We start from the raw sequence: 6000 nt of genomic DNA, 5'->3' as shown, positions 1-6000 counted from the left end.
ATATGACAAGGAACTAAAAGAGAAAATGCTTTTCAGGCACTTGCTCAAAATATTAAAAGGACAAAACTATTTTAAAGTCAGTTCACTCTGACTATTTTAGAAACGTATTTTATTTAATATAAGGTCCTATATAAGGAAAGTATAGGGACCCTGCTTTTATCCAGATTATTTCAATATCTAAAGCAGACAAGACTTGCTGTTTGCACTCTCCTTGCATTACAACAGTCTACATCCCATTTCTAAACCACTGTTAGCAGAGTAGAATAACATGAGATAGGCTTTGTATATCATGGGCTAAGGAGGCTGCCTGGTATCTCTGAATTTGCAGAAACTGAGGTCACACATAAATCCAACAAAAGTTTGCATGGAAATGGATAAAAAGGTTTCACTTAGGTCCATCTTTACTATTTTAAGTTTAAACTATGAATTCAATCAGATCAGCTTGAAGCAAGAGTTAATTTATAATTCATAAGATCTTTGTTGCATGTTGAAACCTGGATGCTCTCAAAGTCTCAAAAGGAATTGGGTATGCTGACAATGTTCCCACCAAACCCTGGATTTACGCATTTTTCAAAAAGGTGTATTTGTGATGACTGTGAGAAATTCTTATTTGTGGGCACTGTTCTTGGCACTAGTACCACTGTCAGGCTTCCTGCACAAAGACAAGAACATCCATGGCTAACATGAAGGGGCTGCTGCAAGTCTGAGGACATTAGCACCTGGCCTCTGTGCCTTACTCCACAGTGAGCCAGCTAGCTGGCTTTTCTACCAGTCATGTAAAACTAGCGGTTTCCTTAACATCATTAATGAAATTCCTTTGCTCTTTACACATATTTAAATACAAAGAATGCCATATTGCTGAACATTTTTGGTCCAGAAGGATGCTCTGTTTAGCAGTAGCCTGTGTATCAGCTGATTGATAGATTCATATCTACCCATACAAGAAAAGACTATTTGGTCACCAAGTCCAAAGACATGTAAGGTGGGTCACAGAATTCAAAAGCTGCACTAGGCCCAGGAAACATTGAGGAAAGACCTGTTTTCACAAGTGACAGCCACTCTCGAACTGGAAACAAAGACGGTTGGAAAGCATTCTGCTAGTTATGGGACAGACTTCCAGTGAATAAAATGGCCTTTAAAACCTGCACGACTGTGCACCTCATGCTGTTTTTACTGCTGTTATGAACTGGATAGATTAGGGTGAGTAGCACCATTTTTAGTTCAATTTTGCTCAGCATCTCTGTAGTTGTAGAACCCACACATGCAGAAAGTCTTTATTCAAGCATGGGTTATCAATGGTATTCTCACAGCAATTTATACAAGGAAACTTTTCCTGGTATAATTCATTAAAAATTAATCAACCCATTTCTGTGCAAATCTCTGTGACACGCGTTCTTTGATGCAGTGAGTGCTGAATAGTCTTTTCTTTATTATGAGATGACACAAGTGGAACTTTCTAATTGGCTGTCAGTGATGTCATACCCAAGTAAATGCACAAGTCGGCTTATTTCCCTTATTACGAACATACTCTGTGACAGACTGTGAGTTTCTGGAGAGCTCCTGCCCCTCTTTGGTAGTTAACATCACTTTGCTGGAAGGATTACATTTATGCTTCTATAATAGGATAGAAACTTGCCAGCGTGTTTTCCTGTCTTTGTTTGCACATGAGGGATATATTGCTTTCTTTTAGAACACTCCCCTACCGCGGAGTTCCTACCTTTTTCCACAGGGGCAATGTGGAACTTAGTGAAATTAACACCACCTTTGTCAGGCATCCTTTACAGGGCTCTCTTTTTGGGTGGTTTCAAGGGCTGTGTCAAAATCAACAATAAATGTGGTCACATTCATTTCTAACTCATAGTTAACAGACTTCATATAATATGCAGAAGTTTCAGCAGCACAACCACTAAAGGGATGTAGCCAAGAGACATATGGAAACAGTGAAATTTTGTTCTTGTGGTTTTCAACTTATTTATGTATTTGGTTAACAGCTCCTCGTTAATGCAGAAAGATTGCCACATCTCCATCCTTGCCAGGAGGGTCCACTTTCACTGCAGGAGGATATGTTCTCCAAAGAACGTGCTTTGGCAGGAATGGTGATGCTTACATATGTTTTTCTCTGTTACCCATGTTATGTGCTTACAGAGCTCAGATAAAGGGCAAATGTTTTGCTTCCAGGAGCTACCTTCCAAAATCATGTGGCAAGGTGCCACATTCTCTAGCCATGCTCCATACAGCTCTCCAAACCAAGATTACAAGCCCATTACTTCCTTACTACCTCAGCTCTCAACTACTTTCATCCTACTTCGTAAGCAGCTCCCCTCCCACGTACAGCTTCCAGCTTACACCCAGCTTCACAATTCCCAGGCCTCTGCAGTCTGACATGTAGGCCAGACCACCCTCGAGCACACCACGCCCTCGCCCCCACGCACCAATCTCATCTGAGCTTTCACCAAATCTTTCTGATCAGTCCCAGACAGGCTTTCCAGGGAAGAGAGGCATTACAGACCTGTACTTCTGCTGGGGATTGTAGGTGTTGGTATTCCCTAGGGAAGTCTACTGAAGGCAATAATCTAAGCTTCAACTCTACACCTGGACTCTCCTCTACCACATGCCCTTTATTTTACCTAGCGGTGTGCCTAAAGTATGTGAAGTAACAAAAGATAAATGCACCTGGAGATTCCAGCTCTTTAGGTGATATGCCTACAGCATGCTCTCCCAGATGCCTGTGGTTGCTACTAATCACATAGACAAGAACAGCTCAGCTATAGTAATTCTTATCCTCAGGGTCTGGAAGAAAGTTGCAGAAAGTATTGTGCAGCAATGCCAGCTGATGGAACTAGCGTGGTGCTACTACAGCAAGTGAGGCTGGAGTTTAGCAATCAGTTTGTCACCGTTTAATCAAATCATTACAAATAGTGAATGAAAACCTGGCTTAAGAGACAGGTGTGACTTACGCTGTTTTCAGGTTGTCCCATCTTCTACTGTCTGAATATTCCTTGTTTTAAGAACAATAAGAGGGGTTTCCTTCTCTTTTTAATCTCCTTTTCTTCCCTGTTTTTCTGACAGACAATGGCTTAATCTAAAGAATAAAGACACTATATGATTATATCATTTTCTAATCCAATTACAGATCTTTGATATGGCCCCTTATCTTTTCTGTTCATGCGGTGATATGCAGATCACATGGTAATTTAAACTTGAAATAGCTATACTTTATAGTTCATGCCTTTACCTTTTCCTGTGCATTTTACTAAACCACATATTAATTATTTGATTCCTATCTTATGAAAGAAATATTAATAGAGGCATTAATGAAGACAGTAATGTAATCACCAGTTAACTTTTCTAGAATAATTTTACTGGGATTTCATTTTAGAGTATAGGGTGAAATCCTGGCTTCAGTAAAATTATAGGATTCCCATAATAATTAGTAGGACCAAAGTGTCATTCTCCACTTTCTATTGACCAGCAAGTTTCCAGTATTTGTCTCTGTGGTCATTTTACACCAGTGGGACACTTTGTTGCTCTAATGTGTGTTAAACTTGAGAGGAATATTCTCTCAGCTGATCTGCCAGTTAATAAGTAGGAAAAGTCTTTTCCACACCCTAGAACTGAAGCAAGGATCAGCAGCCCAGCTGCTGTTAGGTCTTTCTTCCCCAACTCCATTGGAACAAAGCAGAAGCCTTTCATGGGGCGAAGAGCTAAAGAACTTGCACTCACATCCAACTCTCTGCAGCTGAGGTGGATGGGTTCCTCCCATCTGCCTCAGTAAGAAAAGCAAGCTACATAAAAGCAGTGGAGTTCCCCAAACTGGTTGCTGAACTTCTTTTTAGTTTAATAAAGAAGGTAACAGCAGAGTCTAGTTCTATTTTGCTCTTGTCATGAAGAAGATGAGGATTAAGGATCATGATAGGGACCCCTAAAGACATTGTTTTCCATGTAAAAGTGCCCTTCAAGCTAGCCCTCTGCCAGACCACAGGAACCCCACAGCTGGACTTTGAGATGTTACTGGGAGACATTAGAATTTGTGACTTGGTGTGAGGACTGATTAAGGAGACTGAATGCCCAGCAAGGCCATGGGCAAGAGCAGTCAGAAGAGGATAGGTGGTCATAAGTGACAAGATGTGCTTAGTTAATTAGTATACACAATAGCGGCTTTCATGTGTTTTAGCTGGGGAAGCATCAGATAGAATTTTGTAGAACTGTGTACACATGCATACACAAGTGTAAAGTGATGGAAGTTTAGAACAATGTGGAATAAAACCAAGAACAGTAAAGTTTATGCATTATGAAGTCAACACAAAAATGAAAATGTTATGCTGCTATACACTGAAAATGCAAAAAAATACTTCTATTCCCTTGTAAAGAAAGTTTTCAGTTTCTTCTGTGCTTCCTTTTACATTGGCCAAGTTGGCTGTATGCTGTCTCCACAAGCTTGGGGATAGCCAGTGAAAGTCCCATTGATGGCTGCTGCACCAACAGATAAATGAATAGGAACTCTAGAACACAATTAAATATTAGAAAAATGGAAAACAATAGTTCTCTAAACTTTTTAAGTATTTTGATATGTTGTGAAACTTGTTATGTACTGGGGATTTCACTGAATATCCTCCAGCTGCTCTTGTTTTGTGTGATACCTTTCTTTTAAAATTCTGGTTTGTACTCTTGCTGCATGGCATTGTTAAGACAGATCTACAAAAAAGGATTTTAGTGAAGTTTAGAAACCTCTGTTGCAGATGGACTCCCTTATGTTTAAGACTTTAAACCCTTCCTTGTAGGTCCCATAAGATAACATGGATCCTTTCACTTTGTACTCTTCTCCCATCTCTATGAGAAGAATAGCCTGGATGAAAAGCCAGACGGGCATAACAGGCAGAGTTTGGGTAGAAAAGCCTATCTTGGGTATAAATGGCAGAGTTTGGGTGGTAGGGAGCTGGAGGGTGGGAGATGCTAGGAAGTGTCCTGTGGCAGTCACAACCAGGTCCAGTCAGCTCTGAAACTCGTTTGAGTAGCCAAAACACCAGTGTTCAGGTCATCACCCCTCACTCCAGCTCTGACATATTTATGAAAAAGTTGCAGCCACAAGGGGCAGGAAACATTTGGGGACATGCCCTTGAGGACACAGGACTGGAGACACACACAGGGAGAAGCTGCTGAAGAGACACTGCTGAGAACATGGCTGGAGATACCCTGTTGGAAGGAGGCATAGTGGAGGGGATACCTTCTAGGAACTGCAGTCATCGGTGACTCACAGCAGGGAAGAGACACCCCGGAGAGATTGCAGCTGTGGAAAGCCCACACTGGGGGCAGGAATGCCCTCAAGTGACTGGGACCATTGGCGACTCGTATGAGAGTGAAGATACCCTTAACAAATTGCAGCCATGTGTGACCCATGCTGGGGCAAAGGGAAACCAGTAATAAGTGAAAAGCAGCAGACAAAACCCATCGAACACACAAAGAAAAATCTTCTGTGCCACACATTTCCTCACTGAAGGAACTGAGATGGTCTGAGTGTAACCCACAACAAAAACACAGGAAACTGAGATCAGGAAGGCAGGGAAGAGAGGTTTGGCTTAATGTGAACCCAGAGAAAGGAGGAATCCACTTACTTCTTGTCAGTGTTTGCCTAAGAGTTTGTACGCTTGTTGATATTCTTTTCTCAATAACCAAATCACTGATTAGAAGTCTGCAAGAACCGGAAAAAAATTAAACAAAGACATGTAGCAGTTTTAAGACTTCTTTTGCCTGTTTCCATGGCTAATTTTCCTTCCATGTTTCAGCTGATGCTTCAGTGAAAACTTAGCTTTTCTTCTGGAATAAAGGTTGTTTGAACCTCTCTACCTCAAGTTCAGTTTAGCTATGTTGTGTTTTTCTCTGAAAGTAGTTTAACACACACATAAAAATAGAAAATAATGAGTTCTGCTGTTTAAAGTCATGAATTCACCATTATGAGTAGGCTAGAGAAGACAGTAGAGACTGCAATTTTCTCTCAACCAA

This window comes from Gallinula chloropus (genome assembly GCF_964237585.1).
Source record: "Gallinula chloropus genome assembly, chromosome: 1".
Taxonomy (NCBI): domain Eukaryota; kingdom Metazoa; phylum Chordata; class Aves; order Gruiformes; family Rallidae; genus Gallinula; species Gallinula chloropus.
This window is presented reverse-complemented; position numbering follows the sequence as displayed.